The sequence below is a fragment of the Lepidochelys olivacea genome (genome assembly GCF_965140295.1).
Source record: "Lepidochelys olivacea isolate rLepOli2 genome assembly, chromosome: 5".
Lineage (NCBI taxonomy): Eukaryota > Metazoa > Chordata > Testudines > Cheloniidae > Lepidochelys > Lepidochelys olivacea.
The window spans coordinates 118,506,264-118,528,951 of NC_140415.1; positions in this window are offsets into that span (position 1 = coordinate 118,506,264).

The following is a 22,688-nucleotide window of genomic DNA, read 5'->3' on the forward strand; positions in this document are numbered from 1 at the left end:
TAGAATTGGTCTCATTAAATTCTGTTTAACAAGAGAAACATGGACAGCTATTATATCATTAAGTACAGGCAATGTGCCAAGGGTTATGACTTGTAACTGGAGATTTTTAAAGTCTTCCTATATCACTTCACTGCTCCATTATTTAACATGTTTAATAACATTTCTTATTGATTTAGGGAAGCCTGTGGCCATAACCAGCTTGGGTTGTGATTGCATCTGTTCTCACCAGCTAAGGTCAGTTGGGGCTGGTCAATACTTGGGATGGGAGATTTCCATGTGTTGCAGGAAAATGCACTGAGGTACAGGTATGTTCGGTCGCACCATCTTCTCTGAGGAAGTTGTGAAGTAACGACTACATGTGCAGCTTGATGTTTATGCAATGTGGGAAGTGTCATAAATATAAAGGGAAGGGTAAACCCCTTTGAAATCCCTCCTGGCCAGGGGAAAGCTCCTCTCACCTGTAAAGGGTTAAGAAGCTAAAGGTAACCTCGCTGGCACCTGACCAAAATGACCAATGAGGAGACAAGATACTTTCAAAAGCTGGGAGGAGGGAGAGAAACAAAGGGTCTGTGTATCTGTCTGTATGCTGGGTCTTGGCCGGGGATAGACCAGGAATGGAGTCTTAGAACTTTTCGTAAGTAATCTAGCTAGGTATGTGTTAGATTATGATTTCGTTAAATGGCTGAGAAAAGAATTGTGCTGAATAGAATAACTATTTCTGTCTGTGTATCTTTTTTGTAACTTAAGGTTTTGCCTAGAGGGGTTCTCTATGTTTTTGAATCTAATTACCCTGTAAGATATCTACCATCCTGATTTTACAGGGGGGATTTCTTTATTTCTATTTACTTCTATTTTTTATTAAAAGTCTTCTTGTAAGAAAACTGAATGTTTTTTCATTGTTCTCAGATCCAAGGGTTTGGGTCTGTGGTCACCTATGCAAATTGGTGAGGCTTTTTATCCAACATTTCCCAGGAAAGGGGGGGTGCAAGTGTTGGGAGGATTGTTCATTGTTCTTAAAATCCAAGGGTCTGGGTCTGTAGTCACCTAGGCAAATTGGTGAGGCTTTTTACCAAACCTTGTCCAGGAAGTGGGGTGCAAGGTTTTGGGAAGTATTTTGGGGGGAAGGACGCGTCCAAACAGCTCTTCCCCAGTAACCAGTATTAGTTTGGTGGTGGTAGCGGCCAGTCCAAGGACAACGGGTGGAATATTTTGTACCTTGGGGAAGTTTTGACCTAAGCTGGTAAAGATAAGCTTAGGAGGTTTTTCATGCAGGTCCCCACATCTGTACCCTAGAGTTCAGAGTGGGGGAGGAACCTTGACAGGAAGTATTGGTCTTTCAGACAAAATATAAACTGTAGATCCTGACCCTCCATGGTCCTATTAAAGTCCCACAATATTCTTGTTCTGCAGATGTAGAGGTAACAACTTGGCCAAATCTCAAAATGGGCAATAGTATTCTGCTGACGTAAGTGACACCCCAGTTTCAACAGAGAGCTTTGTTCCATTCCCTCTGCCCCTGACATGTACAGGAATGTTCTTTTGCATAGATAAACAGCTTCTGGGATCCACCAAAGATATTTCCTCCACTTCTGAATTGCAGTAGTCATCTCCGTGTATAGTTTTACATTGTTTTGTTAAGTTTGTAGAACACTTCGGAATAGTTCAGAATGAAGGCTATTTTGTGAATGTAAGAATTATGGACCCATGCGGAAGGAAGGTCCACTATTTTCTCCAGAGATTATAAACTGCTAAATAGCTGAGGCTGAAGGTGTTTAGTTACTGTACTATAGGGAAATAATCCCCGGAAAAAAATATAGGCATTTGTGTGATGAGCATCATGACTACATATCTGCTTTGCACCACATATCAGCTTGGTAATATGACAGAAAGAGATGCACATATACACACACTCACTGTGTGTGTGGTAGTGACATCTGTAATAAATATAGATTCACATGGCTCTGCAATGTATCAGGCACCTTTGATTGTTTTGCCTACTTTCCCCGGGTTAATGCATTACTGCTAGGTCTACTTTCCAAATTATCATTGCCAAATGCTGACGTTTAATGGCTTCTACTGTACTAGTATATTTTGCTCTATTCCATTTTGCCACTCACTACTGCTGTTGGGTTTGAACAACTCCTTTCCGAGGGAGTTGGCTTTATACAGATTCTCTTTCTGGGCCTTTGTCTTTCATTATCTTGTTCTTCTATCATATTAGCCTTTGCGAGGTTACATCTTCTCCTTCTTATTTCATCCTACACATTCAGGGGCTCAGCTACTTTGAAGGGGCTCAACTAGAATTTTGCAATTGTTTTGGGGTTCTCTTTTCCAGTGCAAATCCTTGATCTACTCTGAACTGATCCTGCTCCTATTGAAGTCCTGCGTTAAGTTCTCCTCCATTGAAGAACTTGGTTGTGACGGGCTGCCTGCCCCTGAGAGAGTTAAAACCAGCCTAGGGAGGCTAAGCCGCAAGCAGCCCAAGGGGTGGCTGCAGTGGAAACAGCCAATTAAGGCGTGGGATGCAGACAATTAGGGCTGCAGCTGGACCAGCCAATCAGGGCCCAGCAAGCCCCTATAAAAGGAAGCTGCAGACCAGAGGGAGGGGGTCTCCTGCAGGGAGCCTTAGGGAGAAGACTGGCTTCCTAGAGGGCTCCTGGCAGGCTGCCAGGATTTACAGGCTCGAGATCCTGGGCAAAGGAGCTGGAGCCAGAGGCAGCAGCAGAAGGAATGGAGGCTGCAGGGAAGTGGCCCAGGGAATAGAGACAGTGAGATGGAAGGAAGAGGCAGCAGGAAGCTGCTGTTTGCAGGGTCGCTGGGCCGGGACCCAGAGTAGTGGGAAGGGCACACACATACACACCCCCCTTCACTAGCTGCTGAAGGAGCAGCCTGGCTGGGGACTGCCAAGCTGCTGCGAGGAGTGGCTGGACTCCTGTTGGAGGAGTCCCCCAGAAGTGTGTGTGGGGGGGAAACCGGATGGTTACACGGCCGGAGTGCCATACCACAGAGCAGATGCAGAGAGAAAGGAGCTGTAACAGATCTGCAGGTGGAGGGGAGGATGGGAACACCGCCACCACCTGAGGGCGCACCCGCTGGGACTGAGCTAATTCCTGAAACACCCAGCAGGGGGCACCCAGTGTGGTGAGTGAGCCCGTAACATTGGTATATACCCTAGCAGAGATCCTTGCAGCAGAAACTCCAGCAGGGGGAAGGAGAGTGGCTGTGGAAAGCGGATGCAACCTGCACTCTGATCTGGTGCTGTGCAAGAAGTGGGTGGGACTAGAAACGACTGGTGGCAATGTATTAATTCTAGAGCTGGCAAGAAATGGCTTTCCTGTCCTGTAAAGATTTTTTTTTTACATTTTGAACATTTTTCCTGTTCTCCATGGAGGAAAAAACCGGTGACCTTTCAATTTTTTCCACAACCGTTCCCCCACATCACAACAACAAAACACAAGGAGAGAGAGAGAGCATGCACATATCCGAGAATAGCCAAGAGCACAATAGATAGGGCACTCACCTGGGAAGTGGGAGACCCAGATTCAAGAGTCCTTGCTCTGAACCAGGGAAAACAGGGACTTGACCCTGGGTTTCCCCACATCCCTGTAGAATGCCCTCGCCACAGAGCTATTGAGTCAGTCTCTCTCTCAATCCTTTGAGTTGGAGCTGTTCCACTTTGTATAAGTAATTTTACATATTAATTGGGCAAACAGGAGACTGATTTGGGATGCGGAGAATCAAGTTCAAATCCCTGCATCTTCCATGTCCCAGCTGAGTGCCCTAACCCAGCAGGCTAGAGTGTCTCTCCTTCTGCCTGACCCAATGCACATTTATTTAAACCAAGTGGAACAGCTTCAGCAAGACAGCACCTCAGCCCAGAATAGGGGTTAGGGGCTTTCACCTGGAAAATGCAGCATCAAGTTTTCATTCTGAAAGAGCTAAAACAAATACTTGAAGCTGGGTCTCCCGCTTCCAAGGTGAGTGTCTCAACCTGGGTCGCTCTCCTTCTTGCTTTGATCTGAAATCCCATCCTGGCTCAGAGAAGTCCTCCCCAAGCGAAATATTGTCAAAACTGATTCGTTCCCAAACAAAATTTCAAAGAATTGGCATTTTCTGAAACTTTGAAAAACAAACTTTGTCAAAACCACCTGTTATTGATCACATTCTCCCAGCCTCCCCACAACAGTACTCCTATTAAATTGACTTAAAGCTGGTTCAAATTCAAAAAGCTGTTCACAGTGGATGTATTGCTACTCACTTCAAAGTGAGTGAGATTGGACCTCCATGACATTACATGTATTTTTTCCTGTTGTTTTATTCAGGTAGATGAATAAAGGTATAAGGGTTCGTCCACTCTTATCTCTTTGCAGGATTTGGACCTATGTAAGTGATTTTGCTATGAATCAGGATGTTTTGTTTTCCTGAACCTCAAGGCATCATCTTTGTTCATTTTGGTTTTCATACATCTTCAGTTTCAGAAATAAATTCACTTATGAATCCTTAGAGTTTAAGTCCACAGTGCAAGTTCCAGATCTCAAAACTGGGAAAGTTTCTGAAGAATAATTAACAGAATCATCACTCTGCTCCATCAATTCAAGCATCTCCGAATAGCTGCTTAAAAATCATCTAGCAACTCATAGAAGCTAAACATTCTCACATGAGCCCCTTGCTTGAGCATTTCTCTCCGTGATTTTAATCCACACGCCATCAGAGACCCCCTTCAATTCTCAAATGCAAAAGCTTGCATGGATTTGAAGATAATCTTTTTATTAGCAAATCTCTTTAACAAACATACTCAGCCAATAAGAAAATAATGGTAAATACGAGGAAGTGATGATATATTGGGAATCAAATTAATTAACACCACAAAAACATAATCCCTTAATCACTAAGACTCCCCTTGCGTTTTACTCACTTATTAAAATATACAAACTGATTTTAAACCAGATGTGAAATCCATATGCCGAAAAGAAAATACATACAATTAAAAGAGAGTTTTTTTCCCCAGTAGGTTATGATATGAATGAAAACCTTGACTCAAACCTGCAAAACAGCTGAGAGGAAACACTAATCACACCTGATTTATTCTGCCCACCTAAATTTAACTTTGCCCCTAACTTTTGCAAAAACATATGCAAAGATCAAAGAAACAAAGTGCCAGGGGATTTTTTAAATCCTGTTTAGTCCCACTAAGATTTTAGGCTTTGATTTTCAAACATAACCAAAATTTTGGGCCTGCAATTTAGAGGATTTTTTTTTTGAGGGAGGAGGTGTTCAGTTTTTGAAAAATCAAGCCTTTTATGTCTCAAGTTGGGCACCTAAAAACCTGAGGCACCCAAATCCACTAGTTGCTTTTGAAAACCTTGGTTTTATTGCATATCACACCATTTTAGGGAAACCCAGTTCTCAATTTCTTCTAGTGGTAGATGAAGTTCTCTAAGGGTTTGGTGAAGCTCAGTTTAGTTCAAACATGTATCCTAAATTTAAGATTAAGTCAGTTTTTATCTGAAACGTAACCCCCCATTTTATACTTCCTTTTTTCCTTACCCCCTGAATGTGGCTCTCATAGAGTCAGATCTTAAATCCAAAAGGAACCATGACATTACCTAGTCTAACTTCCAATATAAACACAAGTCAGAGACTCTAACCCAGTTGCACTTGCATTAAGTTATTAAATTGTGCCTTATTTTTCATTTGAATTAGTCTAGTTTTACCTTTCAGCCAGTGCTTCTTATTATACCTTTCTCTGCTAGAATAAAGAACCCTTCAGAGTACCTGGTATTTTCTCCCCATGAAGGTACTTACACACTGTAATCAAGTAACCTCTCTCTCTTGTTTTTGATAAACTGAGCAGATTGAGTTCTAAACGTTTACTGTAGGGCATTTTCTCCAGCCTTCAAATAATTTGTGCACCTGTTCTCTGCAATCTCTCCAATTTTTTGACATCTTTTAAAATGCAGACACCGGAACTGGATGCAGTATTTTAATATCAGTCTCATCAATGTCATATACTGAGGAAAAGTCACCTCCTTACTCGTACTCACTGATCCTCTTTTAATGTATCCAAGAATTGAATTGGGTTATTTTTCTAGCCAAAATATACTCATGACTCCCCTGTCATCATTATTTACCACTCTGCCAATCTTAGTGTCACTGCAAATTATAAGGAGTTATTTCATATTTATTTCCAGATACCTGATGAAAATATCAAATAGCATCAGGCCCAGTACTGAGCCCTGCAGAACCTCACTAGAAACATCCCCTACCACTGAGGACTCCCCACTGACAACTACTTTTTGAGAGAGATCTGTCAGTAAACAGCTCTTAATCCATTTAAGATCTGCTCTATTAATATTGTATGGTGGCATTTTTTTTTAAATCAAGATGTCATGGAGCACTAAGTCAAATGCCTTACAAAAGTCTAAGCCCTAGTCTATGCTATAAACTTACTTTGGTATAACTACATCACTCGGGTGTAGAAAATGCACACCCCTGAAGGACAGTTATACCAACCAAACTTCCAGTGTAGACAGTGCTATGTCGATACACGGGCTTCTCCTGTCAACATAGCTACAGCCTCTCAGGGAGGTGGAGTACCTACACCAATAGAAGACACTCTCCTGTCAGCGTAGGTAACCTCTTCACTAAGCGTCACAGCTTAGTGAAATATATTAAAATCAACTTGTATCAACCAAACCTGTAATTTCAGCAAAAAATGAAGTGTTTTTTTTTTTCATAAAAAGCTATTCTCAATAATAGTGTGTGCTTCCCATTCTTCCTCACTTCCACTGGCAGATCCCTCTAGCTCCATCCCTCTTTTGACAGGTTGTGTTGGTCTTCCGCCCTTCACCACCACCATCCCAGCTCCCATCACTTTGAAGCATCCATAATGGAATGACATGGATCTCAATTTGCTCCGATACATAGTTAAAGTTTATACAGATATATTTTTCGGAAGGGGTGCTCAGATTTGTACATGCTGCAGACCAAATATCAAGGAGAGTTTTGTCATCCATGTTCCTGCCAATCACACATTTCTGTGGCAACTTATTTTCAAAAAAGTACTATTAGGAATTTTCAAACCTCAGTTCCTAAGTTCACCCTCGTGAATATCAGCACAGTTATTTAGGTGCCTAAGTCTGGATTTGTGTGCCAACTTTAGGCACGCAAGTTTAAATATTTTGGTCCACTCATTATCCCATTTAAAATTTTGCAGTGAAGAACCTGGATGCCTGCAGAACAAAGAGGAGCTGACAGCACCATGTGACATGGCAACTCTCCCTGAACTACCAGTGAATGATCCATGGACCATAGTATAGCTATACTGTGGCTCTCTCGTATCTAACTTTAGTCATATATATTCTTGATCAAATAAGGACATTTTCTTCCTAAGTAACAATTGTATTAGCCCTTCATGCAAAATGTATTTTTCTGAATTTAAATCTGCCTGTCTGCTATTCCTTTCATTCCATTTATGAACAAATTCATTGCGCCTGTCATGGACAAAGGGAATTTGATAAGGGTTTTCTTCCCATCAGACTCTCATAGAATCTTTGCTGCAGAAATGATGAGCAACAGATTAACAGGCACAACTGCTTCCAGTAATATCAAGAATCTCCCCACTCTCCCCCATAGACATTGCTCAGGAAAAACTCGAGGGGAAATTAAAATCTCACATGTTCCACAGGGGAATTCACTGCATGTACCAAGTAAACATACACTATTAAAAAAAAATCACTTTCCCAGATAAGCCTCTTGAGAGATGATCAATTCATTGTCTGAGTCCTCAGGCAGCAGACTGAGTAGCATAAAATCAACTTCAAGAACCTCTGATGTTTTAAACTGTGTAAGAAAAATTTGACCCAGAATTTCATAGCATTAGAGGGGAAAGAGGGAGAGTCAAGAAGATATTATTTCCCCTATGTGATTTATTAGCTGATTAAATTAAGTACTGTGGGCCTGATATATTGGGCCTCCATAGCTTTCATTTACTTCACTTGCAGTTTTAGGTGCTCAGCACTTCTGTAAATCTTACCCATGGTCTTTATAAAGCAAGTCTCTGTAAGCTGTGAGTTTGCAGAGTTTTATATGTATGCAGTTTTTCAGGGAATAAACATGAATCAGATACACACTTGAGCAATCTCATTAGGCAGGTCTCTAGTGGTGTGTATTTAAATAACTATAGGATACATAAAGGAGATTTATCATTAAGTCTTCACTCAGGCATAACTCTGAAGTCAGTAGGGATCCTGAGTGAGGACGACAGGATCGGGCCCCTAACTGCACTGCAAAACACAATAGAGGAAAGTGTTTGTGAAAACATGGTTTTATAGTCAATATCTAGGTAGATACCAGAATTGTAATGGAGAACTAACCGATTAAGGTGGAATCCTGCAAAGATACGAGAACTTGAATAACTTTACTCATGTGAGTAGTCTCTTAGAAGGCAATGGAGCTACTCATCTGAGCCAAGTTACTCACCTACTTCAGTTTTTCCAGATTCAGGCCCCAAAGGTGTGGGCACAACTTTCAAGTCTTGGGTTCCTAAATCCATACTTAGAAGAGCCGAGCTGTTGCAATATACCATGGGAGTCCCGTTAGACACCAAACTGCCATGCATCATGGGGCATGTAGTCCATCCAGGGAGCAACCCCATTGGAGAGAATAGGGGCATGAGAGACCTGGAACTACAACTCCCATGAAGCAGCCTGGTGATTCAGGCAGACAGATTAATTTGCTGATAAACATCTCTTTTAGGTTTTCCCAAATTAACATTCTGCCCCCAAATAAAAATAAATAAATAAAAAACAATCTTTTCCCACAGAAAAAAAAGATTTCTGTGAAACTCCATTTTCCAGCAGGCAAATGTTAATTTAAAATGTTTTAAATCACCCCAAAATTTAGAAATCAAAGAACCAGTCTGAGGGACTTAAAGGTTTTAGGTGCCTGAAATGCATAACTGGCACCCAATCTTGAAAACAGTCTTGTCAAGCTAATTCAACTCATCTTGCTACAAAACCTTGGTAGGAGTGGGTGGGTGCAGGCTCAGTAGAAAGGAAGGACTGTGTTACTCTGGATGCGGGTGAGAGAGAGCCTGGGGAACAGGACTGTGGTGGACACTGCTAGACTGAGACTAGTGGTGAACACTTTGGACTGAAGCTTCCATGTGTCCTAAGGGCAGGTGAAGGCCCAGTATCTGAGGATCAGCACCCACGAGGCCAGAGGTCCAGACTGAGCAGCCACCAAGCAGCACACCCCACCAGGCTAGCACATCTCAGCTCTATGTACACCACAGGGGATTAGAGAGCTCCGGTAAAGGATTTGGAGGGTAACGGTTTTGGGCACCTCTGGTGGTAGGGGATGGGATTGTGCTGTCTTCCCCTGCACACTCTTTCTCTGTTGCGTTTGCTTAAGGCCCCCCAGTCCCATTTCAGCCCATTGGTCTGTACCCATTCCCTCGGCTAATCTCGTTTGGTATAAATGTTCACAAAATTGCTCAGATGTAATTTGGTTTGCTGTCAGAAACTGCCAGATCCACATAAGCAATGTGTGTGTGTTTGGGGCAGAGGGAGAGGAAAGTGCACATGCCACATAAAGAGAAATAACTGAATGATTGCAATCTTAGGATATTTACCAGCACCTGTGTCTGGAGCAGAGGAGACAGGGGTAAATATGGTACAATATTTTGTTAATTCATGTACTTCTAACGTAATAATTCTCATGCCATCTAGGTTATTAGTCTGTTTTGTTGGTCTGGTTTGGGCATCGTCTTTCAAAGATTATAATATTGGACATCTTTTAAAGATAATTCTCTCCTCCTCTACACTCCTTCTCTAATTGCAGATTTTCAGTCCTACTTTGTGGATTCCCTTTTTAACACTTTTGATTCCTTCCTTCCATTAGTGGGAGCCCTTTTGACATATTTTCGGAGTTTAAAAATCTGAGTTTGGAAAGGGAATTATATTTCTACAGCCATTTTTCAAAGCTTCTCAGGTTCCCACGAGCCATCCCAGAGGTAAAATATTCAGAGGATAGATGATGATTGTGGTGTCAGAATATATGAAGCAATTAACAGCTTTTGCAGGTGATTAGACACCAACATGAAACAGGGGCCTCTGATAACTGCAGAAGCTGTTAATTGTGAGCAGATTCGAAGGCCATAAATGTTTCTTCCTATCACATGAGGACATCAAATAGACAAGCTAAGAATTATGTAACCAATGTTAAAACAGAAGCGATAACTCTAAACTTCCTGGAGCCATCTCTAGGAAGGCAACATACACTCTCTCCACCACAAGACAATCAAAAATATAATCCAGTCCTCTCTAATATCACTAACTTCCTGACCACTGGATCAGCCAATCACACTTAAAACCAAATGATGATCAAGTCACTAGGGTATTATCAATATGTACAACTATGCGAAGACCAAATCAAAAGCAAGTCAAATGGCTCCAGGTGCTAACAATGTGCAGATTGCAAAGCTAAAGCAGACTCACCAAATGGAGAATCAGTGACCATAAATTAGAGTCTGAAACTGGGAGACAAAACACAGTGGAAACCCAGAGAGGGAGGAATAATCTGCTATGATAGGTGTGAGTGTAGACAATGAGAAGGGAGCAGGATAAACAGAGAATATAGATACATATTGGGGTGAGCATATGGACAAGGTGAGGACAAAGTTTCAATTTGATGCTGTAAGAGAACAGAACCAAGTGAAGGGATTCAACATGGGAATGACATGGTGTAATGGGGGGTCCTCAATTCTTGAGAATCTCTAAGTGGCTGGGTGTGGCTCTGCAATCCTTTTCTAACCTCTGTTGCCCCTGCAACATGCCCTCTGGCCATGTCACAAAATCCAACAGAACCCGTTCTGGGATAGGAAAAAATCCAGTAAATGAACGGTCTCACTGCCCCTAAGGTTGTCTGCCCTGGCTCTGGGCTCTTTAAATCTAGAAGTTTGTTCGGGCTCTCAAATAAGCCCTGTCCCCTTCTTGGGATTTATGCAGGGGTGAAAGTAACTGGACACTTACTGGTACGGGGGTAGGGTGGCCCTGGCCCCTGGAAGGGCAGGAGCCTCTGGTGGAAGGGGCGGGGCTGGGGGGGTCAGCACCCCCCAGCCAGCCCTTCCAGGCCACCTGGCCCGTGCCACCCGGAGCTCCTGTGCTGATTTAAAGGGCCCAGGGCTGATTTAAAGGGCAGCTGTTCCCTCCCCACTCCCCATAAGCAGCTGGGGTCAGGGGGACAAAAGGGGCAGGGATGATAAGAGCTGCAGGGTCCTTCGCCATGGCAGCGCTTTAACATTGCTGCGCCCCCTCCCCGCCATCGGCAGCGGTACGGACCCTACCAGCAGGGGGAAGGGTCAGCGATGTTAAAGCACTTTAAGGACAGTCCTTTGCCGCAGCAGCACTTTGCGGATCCTTTAATGATGCTTTAACGTCGCTGCCCCTTTAATGTGGGCTCAGTATGGGCCGGTGCGGGTTCTTTCAGGTACACAGTACCGACCCATACCGGCTCACTTTCACCCCTGGATTTATGCCTGCTCACTATTCCAGGGATCCTATAACTGACAGCTATACAATGCTCAATTTAAGTTAATTACTGTATCTTCCCTGGGCCTGTTTCTAGATGGCCTGTTTTAGCTTCACCCTTAGCTCAGCGTTAACGTTCTTAGGCGCTTGCTCTCCCTTGCAGCCGGGAACAAATGCAGGTTATCCCTTGAGCTCCTGTGGCCAGAGCGGAGCACCCTGGGGCCTGAAGAGCAAGGAAGGAACTGACCTGCTAAGTCCCTGCAGATCCTTTATCTGAGCCCCATGGGCTCTGGTTGGCTGCTTTTGTAAGGCCTCCACAGGCCATGAGGACCCACTTTCTCTGTGGCAGGGTGTAACAGAGCCTCTTGTAGGGAGCTGCAAAGGCCAGGTACACCCCATTATACATGGGGGTACCACAGAGATTTCCTCCCTCCCTACCTGGTAGTTTACCCTGGAAGGGGGCAATTCAGGCCAGTAGCTGCAGTATTTAAAAATTATCACTTGTTTCGAGCCACTAACCTCCTATTTGCTACAAACAATTTTCCCCATGACAACAGGAACAGATTCAGGTTGATTTACATGGCTTGGTTTTGTAGTACATTTTTGCGACTCTAAGCACTTTCTTACATCTTGGACAAGACCACCGCATATTTATTCTCTCAGAAATATCCCACTGCTTACACCTCAGCGGCACCATTCTCACTGTGACCATGCAGGGCCTTCAACACATGCTTTTGCTTTGAAAGAGGTGGACAGCTACTGTATTGGGATGGGGGCGTGTTAGGATGGAACAATTACTCCACATCCCACATGTGTAGGGGAGATAGCCAGATACCAGCTGTATGTGTAGGGGAGATACCAGATACCAGCTGTGATTAGGTTGGCTTGGGAGGTGGCTTGAGGGTAGGTTGGGGAGACACGAGGGCATGTACAACAAGTCTGATGGCACACCCAATGGCCACACAGAAGTGTGATGAGACTTGGGTTGTACACTTCATTCCAGCCTTTGAGCTAGGGAACTAACCACACAGAGGCTTCTTGTTGGTTGGTGCGCGCACACACACGAGAGAAGGAGGGAATGTGTTTCCCTCAAAATGCAAAACAAGCCTTTTTAGTCCCAGTGCTGCTTTATTAAAGAATGAGAATAATATTAGGGATGACTATTGCTGGTTTGGTTTTCCATACAGAGATGAGAGATTATAACAACATTTTATTTTCTAGAGCAGATTAAATAATAAATCATGTAAGGAGAGTAGCAGAATGTGTGGGTTATTTATTTCTGATAGTGAGTTGATATTGTATCAAAATTAAAGGTACTATCTGGAAGGACTCAAATGTAGAAAATCCCAGGCCCGGTCTACACACAGATTTTATAGCAGTATAACTGTTTCAATTACGGATGTGATTTTTATTTATTTTAAAACCAGAATTGAACACCAGTATGACTTCTATTGTAGATGCAGCTATACCGGTATAAAAGAACCTTCAGCAGTATAGCTTATTCCTTTTCCCCCAGGAAAACTGAGTTCAGTTTGGGTGGGATGGGTTGTATCATTTTTACTATAATCGGCATATAATTGAAGCAATACAACATTTGAATGTAGACCAAGGCCAGAATGCAACACAACTATGAATGTTTTTTTCCCAGTTGCTTTCTATTATTTTTCTCCTTGGCAATCACAATTTAGAATACAAGTAAAAACATCCTAAAAAAATATTTGACAAAGAAAAAGTTGCTTTCCATAGCACTTCGTTTCCCTTTTTTTTTAGTTCCTGCCAGATTTTTTGGCAGGTAATTAGCAGCTCAGGTAACTTAGAGGAAGGCAATTTCCTTGTCTTCACACATGCCAGCGAGCTGTTGTACTTCCAAGCAAACACATCTCTTGAAATCTGGATTTTTTCCACAAGATTTAAAAGACAGACAGGAAGGAAAAGCTCCCAATTAACAAAAAGCTCTATTTCATTTTGTTTTGAGATGTTTTTGTTTGCAAATATGTTTTTCCCCCTCCCACAACTGCATGTTTTCAAGAAGGTAACAGTTTCCTGGGCAGCTCTTTGTCACTAAACATGACAGAGTGACTCACCAGCTGATGTGTCCCTTGTGGCTAGATTTGGAATTGCAAGGACTTTTCCTCTCCGTAGCCCTGCCAGCCAGTCATTCAGGTATGCCAATGGTCCCTTTTGTCTTGTGATTCAGCTCCCTGGCCAGGTCACTTTGAGTCTCCCCCTTTCTGGGGGAAGCAGTGTTTAGTTCACTAGTCCCCTGACCTCCCATCAGTTCAGTGGCCCACATCCAGGCCCAATAGTTCTTCCAGTCCATTGTGTGGTCTTCATGCTTGTTGCCTTGATGAAGTTGTAGGGGAAGCCAGTCCCTCTCCCTGCCATGGGTTCCAGCCCAGGGACCCTGTAAACAAACAGTTAAGGTCTGTCTTGTCCAACTTCTTGCTTCTTCCCTCAACTACTTCCCATCATGACCTGGATGAGGGCAGTCTGACCTAGTGGTCAGAGCAAGAGTCGGGCATCAGGCCGGGTCAGATACCAGGAGATCAGCATTTAAGATAGCCCAGAGGGCAAACCGGGAATCAGGCAGAGATCAGCGGCAGGAGCAGGTATTGCAGGGGAAGCAGTCATGAGCAGGGAGAACCTAGTTGTATGGACAGCTTCCTGTTCCTGTGCTTGGGTTAAAATAGAGGCTGAGAACCAATCAAGACCCAGCACTGGAGTCCTGTATTAGCACTCAGCTCCAACTCTAGCAACCGTTAGCGAGTCACTGGGTGGCAGGTTGTGATTACCTAGCTCTGAAGAACCCTGTGGACCATGGGTCCCTGACACTTCTTACATCAGCCCTCCTTCTCTTCAAGAAACTTTCAGGGGTAAAGCCCCTGGTTCCAGTTCCCAAAATAACACTGGAATGAATACTAAAGCAATAGAGTGGCACCTGACCTTCTGTCCCACAAGCTGTCTATAGTACTGGTCTGCATTCACAGGCAGCGTGGCCCTCTCTGGCAGATGAGAATGACAGGTCTGTCCACCCCTCCCTCCAATCTGGGCTGCTCCCTTTTAAGACAGCTCCTCCAAGTCTGGTGTGTTTCACCCATTTGGCAGGATGGGCTATGAGAGCCTATCACTGCTCTTTAACACCTACTTGTCCAATGCAGGGTTAATCTATTAAGGGTAATGTGTTATGTCATGTTTTAGTCTCTACCGTACTATTTACAGCAAAGATCTAGTTTATGGTTACCAAACGACTAGAGGATAGCTAATGTGATGCCAATTTTTAAAAAGGGTTCCAGAAGCGTTCCTGGCAATTACAGGATGGTAAGCCTGACTTCAGTACCGGGCAAACTGGTTGAAATTATAGTAAAGAACAAAATTGTCAGACACATAGATGAACATAACTTGTTGGGGAAGAGAGTCAACATGGTTTTTGAAAAGGGAAATCATGCCTCACCAATCTGCTAGAATTCTTTGAGGGGGTCAACAAGCATGTGGACAAGGGGGATCCTGTGGATATAGTATACTCAGATTTTCAGAAAGCCTTTGACAAGTTTCCTCACCAAAGGTTCTTTAGCAAAGTAAGCTTCATGGGGTAAGAAGGAAGGTCCTGTTATGGATTGGTAACTGGTTAAAAGATAGGAAACAAAGGGTAGGAATAAATGGTCAGTTTTCAGAATGGAGACAGCTAAATAATGGTGTCCCCCAATGGTCTGTACTGGGACCAGTCCGATTCAATATATTCATAAATGATCTGGAAAAAGGGGCAAACAGTGAGGTGGCAAAATTTACAAATAATACAAAACTACTCTAGATAGTTAAGTCCCAGGCAGATTACGAAGAGCTACAAAAGGATCTCACAAAACTGGGGAATTGGGCAACAAAATGGCACATGAAACTCAATGTTCATAAATGCAAAGTAATGCACATTAGAAAACAATCCCAAGTATAAATATAAAATAATGGGATCTAAATTAGCTGTAATCCCTCAAGAAAGAGATCTTGGAGTCATTGTGGATAGTTCTCTGAAACATCCACTCAATGTGCAGTGACAGTCAAAACAGCGAACAGAATGTTGGGAATCATTAAAAAAGGGATAGATAATAAGACAGAAAATACCATATTCCCTCTATGTAAATCAATGGTATGCCCACATCTTGAATACTGCATGCAGATGTGATCGCCCCATCTCAAAAAAGATATATTGGAATTGAATAAGGTTTGGAAAAGGGCAACAAAAATGATTAGGCGTATGGAACGGCTGCCGTACCAGGAGAGATTAATAAGACTGGGACTTTTCAAAAGAGACGACTAAGGAGGGATATGATAGAGGTCTGTAAAATCATGTCTGGTGTGAAGAAAGTAAATAAGGAAGTGTTATTTACTCCTCCTCCTAACACAAGAACATGGGGTCACCAAATGAAATTAATAGGCAGCAGGTTTAAAACAAAGAAAAGGAAGTATTTATGCATAGTCTGCCTGTGGAACTCCTTGCCAGAGGATTTTGTGAAGTCAAAGTCTGTAACAGGGTTCAAAAAAGAACTAGATAAGTTCATGGAGGATAGGTCCATCAATGGCTATTAGCCAGGATGGGCAGGAATGTCCCTAGCCTCTGTTTGCTAGAAGCTGGGTATGGGCGACAGGGAGTGGATCACTTGATGATTACCTATTCTGGTCATTCCCTCTGGGGCACGTGGCATTGGGAGGTGTTGGAAGACAAGATACTGGGCTAGATGGACCTTTGTTCTGACCCAATATGGCCATTCCTAGGGTTTTCAAAGATGACATAAGAAGGAAGAAACACAATTTTCATTCATTTTTTATGACAGTTGGGTGTCTGTTTCCCTTAGGCTAGTCTCTCAATCTTTTCAAGCTGGCAAGCCCTTATTCAAAGTAAAAAAATGTTCTGAACCCCCTTAGTCTTACTATAAAAGATTAAAAACATATCCATGATCATGATAATCCAATATACTTTGTGTGTGTTTCGAGAAGTTGACAGAGAATACTTCACCTTGAAGGGCAAGGGTATATGGAGAGTGAGGAAGAAAGATTTTCTTTGCTTTCGATCCATAACACAATTTTCCTCGCCTTGTGACCCCTCTGATTGCCTTCCATGACCTTATTGCGGCAGGGGCGGGGGTTGTCACAACCCACTGGATGCAAAAAACCACCCTAACCTCTTTTCAAATTGCAACCATGTCATTATAAAAATCTAAATTAGGACACATTATCAAACTGGTTCCATTTTTTAATAGGGAGAAGCCCGAAAACTGTGCTTTGAGTTTCTGATACATTATGCTGGTCAGTGAACATGGTACATGCCAATTTTCCTTATTATTATTATTATTATTATTATTATTATCATCATCAATAGCTATAAAAAGGATGAGTTTCTGTTCCATAAGGGTGTTCAATCCTGACTCCTTCATGGCCACAAATCTTTCTAATATTATAAAAACAGTAGATCTATTTTTTAAATCAATACTAAATTAAACAGTGACATTTTCTGAGAGCTTTTTACACAATCGGAGCTTTCCTGCTGGCTGCTAACATTGTCATACCTGTGATATCATGTAGTGTCGTTGTAGCTGTGTCAGTCCCAGGATATTGGAGAGACAAGGTGGGTGAGGCAATATCTTTTATTGGACCAACTTTTGTTGGTGAGGGAGACACACAGATCATGATCCAAACAAGTTAATGAAATTTCCTTACTTTCATATAAGCCTCCCACTTTAAAATAGAGTAAGACCACCTACATCTAGCAACTGTAAAGTTATTGTATAAAGTCTGTCACCACGCTATCTAAGCCCTGATGCAAGTGGTGTATTTGATAGCAATTATGACATCGTTTAGCTGGTAGTATCATCTCCCCATTCCCTACCTGTTCCATAGGCAAAATTCTATGACCTGCGTTAGGCAGATGGTCAGACTAGATTATGACGATGGTCCCTTCTGACCTTAATAAAATAAATCTGTGGTGACAGGGAGCAAGCCTTCTCTCCCCCTTGAGACAATCTCTGGAAAAGCAGGAATTTGAAGCTTGCAGAGGTTCCAAGTTTTTAGAAAAAAATATTCATACATAAGCCATAATCTAGGTTTTTTCTCTTTGTTTCCACCATCCCTTTTGCCAACCTTCAAATTAGACTGCCATCCTTATTTATTTATTTTATCAGACAATTTATTTTACAAGGCTAAGCCTGTAATAACAAGATTCATACTTTTCAATAGGGTACTTTTTGCTAATAGATTTTGCGACGGAGTCTCAACCGAAGGACTACCAAATTGTTCTACAAGGGGGTTTTCCCCCGTTCAGAATGAATTAGCATATCAACATGTTTTCTTAGATTATGTTTATAGCTGAAAGAGAAAATAAAAAGAACACCGAAATAAGGCTTCACAACTGGTGCGTCAAGACCCTCCACACTGAGAAGTCCCTGCTCCAAAGCTGACACATATTAATTTCTACAGACTCCGAGCAAGTTTCCCTAGTTATGGTGGCTCATAGGAGGAGGCTGTCAGAGCTAGCCAGGACATAGATCCAAAGCAAATGTTGCTACAATTGTCCTAACAAAACCTTCTCAGAAAAGAAGATTTCAGGCCAAGGGCCAAATGACCAGCTGGTAGAAATTAGCACAGTTCCATATGCTTCAGGATTCTCCCCAAAATGTGAATTAGAAAGATAGCCCATTTCAAACGATCAATTCTTGGTCAGGAGCCTAATAACTGCTGGTTTCAGTGATACTGGCATTTTGCTTTCACCGAGCAAATTCAAGCAAAGATACTGGTATACTCCTAGTCTGATTTTGCCAGTCATGAGGGTCTCATGCAGGTCAGCATTCTCCCATCACTTCTAGATTATCAGTAATTGGCACTCAAGCAGATCAAAACAGTCCAAGATGTCATTAGGCATGGATATGATACCACCTTGGTGGCCATTATTATCTGGGAAATGTAAATCACTATTGGTTAGCTCCAAAGCCCACTAAAATCAGCTTCAATGGGTTCTGGATCAGACCCTATCTACAATAGGTTATTCTAAATATTTCAGTGTAAAATTAATTTACCAACTAAAAAAGATCTGTATAAGATGTTTTGTCATTTTGTATCCTATATTCCCTATTGAGTATAATGCACGCTTATGAGGTTAGTACATTTGATTCACAGAGAAATAGATGTCCTGGATTTTTGTATGATTTCACGATGCTGCCTGTTAAAATCACATTACTGAAGTCAAAAAGCTGGCTAAATATCACTAGCTCACAAAACTTTATCTGCCCCCACAGGATTGTCTGCACCAGTTAAGATGAGAGTATTTCAAAGCAGATATCACTTATAATTTAATATCAGAAAGTGAAGGCAGAAAGAGATAGGCAGTATTATAAGAAACAGATTTCAAGGTGATAAATAGCTTTATACTTTTATCACAGGAAATCCAGTCTCTTAATTTGCTTTGGGAAGGCTAATTTAAAAAAAAAAAGTGTACATTTTTTTCACTAGCTCCACTCTGAGCTCAGCTGGGGTTACAGATCTAGAATTAACAATGCTCTAAATAGGGTTGTCAATTTCATTTCAATTCTTCTCATGCATCTTAATGCAGTATCAGGTTTCCTGTAGAAGACCACATTTCAATCCTTTTGACAAAACCCTTATAAAGAGATATTATGTTCAGGAAAAAGAGTGCACTTGAATAATTTAAGAGCTACATATAGGCCTATGAAATATTAAAGGGACCATAGTGTACTATGAGGCGTTTCACTAAGATGCTGTCTTGACATCAGTCTCACACTTACACAATGTGCTGTTTGGAATCAACAATAGCAAGAGCAATGGATGAAATCACAATAGGATGGAGTGAATACAATGAAAAGGCAGAAAGGTGCTTTCCTTGGTTAGCAGACATTGCCTCATCATCTGACCTATATTGTAATAAACACCTGATTTAAGACACTGTAGATACTAAAGGATAATTCTTTTGTACATTCTGTACACTGCAGCTGATTAAACACAAATATCCAGAATCAGCACAAAGAGTTGTACAATATCTCTTGCATACAAGGTCATCAAAACATGTTTTTACATTTATTTATTTTTTAAAGGAGGCAGAAGAAAAAACATCACTGAAACGGAGAACCAATAGAAACTGCAGTGTTTTAAGAGAATTTGATCCTTTATTTCATGGGCATATGCTTGCATAAACAAAAATTATCCAGTACTTATTCATGACCAAAAGCCAAATTCACACAATAAAAAAAATTAAAATCTTAATAATGAACAGCACCCAAAATGTGCTAGATGTTTTCCAAGCATAGAATGAGTCTCTACCACAAAGAGCTTACAATCTGTACAGATAAAATACAGACAAAGGGTGGGGGAAAATAAGCAAAGTAGTCAAGATCATGCTTTGGACGCATCTTGTTAATGCCACTTTTATTATGGACTAGGGGTCCATAAACTGGATATTGAATAAGTATATTAGCAAAACAACACTGGTATAGCCTGGACAGAGGACAAATGCCTAGACCACCTAGATATTGCTGATATTATGCAACTAAGCAACACTCCTGAAAAGTTACAAATAAAGACAGATAACTTGGAAAAAATACCAAGCAAAGAAGGGCTCAAAATTAATTATGCTAAAACAAATATCCTTGAAACCCAAATGTCAAGTAATAACATCACATTAAAAATTCAATAATATCAAGAAAGTAGAACAGTTCTTCTACCTGGGAAGCACCATATTGGCCAATGGAGACTCAAGAAGGAAGTAAGGTTAAGGATAAGAACGGTATTCAACAATGTTTATTAAACTCAACAACGTGTCAAAATCAAAAATATACAGCACCAGAACAAAAACTAAATTTTCAGTTCAAATGTAATCTCGGTGCTAACATACAGCTGAGAGAGCTGGAGAGCTACTAAAATGTTAGACAGAAAACTAGGGGCCTTTGCAAACAAGTACCTACAAAAGATTCAGGGCATGGTTTGGAAGGACTTCACCACCAACAAAGAAATAAGAGAAATCCCCACCCAGCACCTCATTTCCTCTAGAATCAGATGGAAGCTCTGGATACATTTGGGGCACATACTCCAGATGCCAACACACAGGCTCCCATGTGAAGCTGTCCAGTGAAAAACAACTGATGTGAAGAAACAAGGGTGCCAAAGAGAAAGTGTAAGAAGAACCCTTAAAGCAGGAAGGACAGACTAGTCAGTCTCAACAGCATGGAGAAAAGGGAAGCAGAAGCAGCAAATGACAGAGGAATGGAAGAGACTGGTTTTCACTGTGTGCGCCAACATTGGGATGGGATGGATGTATTTTTCAAAAGGAGTGGGAACAAAGGAAAGAGGGGTGGTATTAAGAGAAAAAAGGGCCATTGAAGGGGCGGGCAAGGGGCAGAGGTGGAAAGTGAAGGTTGGAGAAGAACATGGAGGGCAGGGAGAGAGAGGGAGAGAGATCAGGAAAAGGTTGGAGGAAACAACCAGTCAGAAGAGAGATGTACACAATTCAGACTGAAATGTGCAGACTGCTGATGTCAGTGTGCCTCATTCACGACCCATCTTTTCCACTGATGCAGCCAAGCTCCTTAGGTGGAAGGGGGAGGTAGTATCTGCTTCTTGGAGTGGGCTCGATCCTAATCTTTTGCTTTGTCTTCCCCAGCAAATAGAAAGAGGAGGGGCCAGCTGGGTCTGGTACTCTGGAGAGAGAATTTTCAGAGCGGGTTCCCCCCACACATACTCAGATCTGGATTTGGTGGAGGTGGGAAGAACAGGATGGCTGCTGTCACTTATCAAAGTACCTACCTCTGAGCTTATATGCTATAGACAGGTATCTTCTTAACCTTTTGAGGAATAACTAGGGGACAAACCAGATTGGCAGAATGTTTGTCAATGACAATGATCCATGAGTCAGATAGAACCGGCTTGTCTCCTAGGTAAGAGGTTGAAATTCCAAGGTCAGAGGGGTTCAAAAATACCTTTTCATTTGTAAACCGGGCCCCTTTGATATGGAAATTAGCGAAAGGCAATAAACATGGAATTCTCCAATGCCATTTTTACACCATCAAATTTCAGAGTAAAATCACTTTATAGTATTCTCTCCCAGGCACCACTACTTTAGGATCATCCAATTATGTGACTTCTCTACAAGAAGGAGCATATTGGCTGCAAAACCTAAATACAGCTTTGATGAGCTTCAGCCCTTTCTCTCAAATGTTTGTCATGTAGTTTTATACAGGGGACTCTTGTAATTGCTATAGCTTTAGGGTAAAACCAAAAAAAAAAAAAAAAAAAAACCCTGGAAAACCATTTTATAAAGGAACAGGAAAAATTCTCACACATGCCCCATATTCTGAGATAGCTTAAAAGTATCTTACAGTGGAAACCAAGGTAATGAAAAGGACTTCAGTTTTCATCCATGGCCTGTAAACAAGCTGTTTCTTTTGAAGAGTAAAGTAAGAACCACTGAAAGTCAACAGAATTAAAACAAATACAAGTTGAAATAACAAGGGGCCTTTTTCTCCAAAGTGAAAGGCACATACAGATGTTTAGAGTGAGTATAAAATGCTACCAGTTTAGAGTAGCTGTGGCTTATACCCACTGTAGACAAGGGGGAATAACTACCCAGAGTCCTAGGCAGTGGAGAATCAGGCCAAAATTTGATACAATTTTATGTTGTTAGTTAAATAAAGACCAGTAGAGAAGTTAAGAGCAGAAGACAGAACAAAGAATGCTTAATCAGTTACCTAGGGAGCTGATGTTTGTTGAAGGATGACATTTTTTTCTTGGCCTTCTATAAAAAGAGTCTAGGACTGATTCTGCTTTATACTCAAACCTTCCAATGACCTCTCTGCTACTAGCCAGGTAAGTCAACGGGGATTTTTCATGAGTGCCAAGTGTTTTATTGTAGCGAGAGACATCAGCGTATCAGTTAAATAGCAGTTCTGTCCTCTATCGGGAAAATACATCATACTGAGACTTAGAAATTGAATAGACATTTTTTAGCTCTCTCTGCTATGGAGCATGATCATAAAAAGGTCTTTATGGTATTTGGACAGTGCCTTGACTATTTCAGGCTTAGTTACAAGTGAACAGAACACAAAAGGGGTTAACTCTTCAGACCTATGAGCTGTCATTGACAGGAACTGGAATGGGGAGGGCCACTGT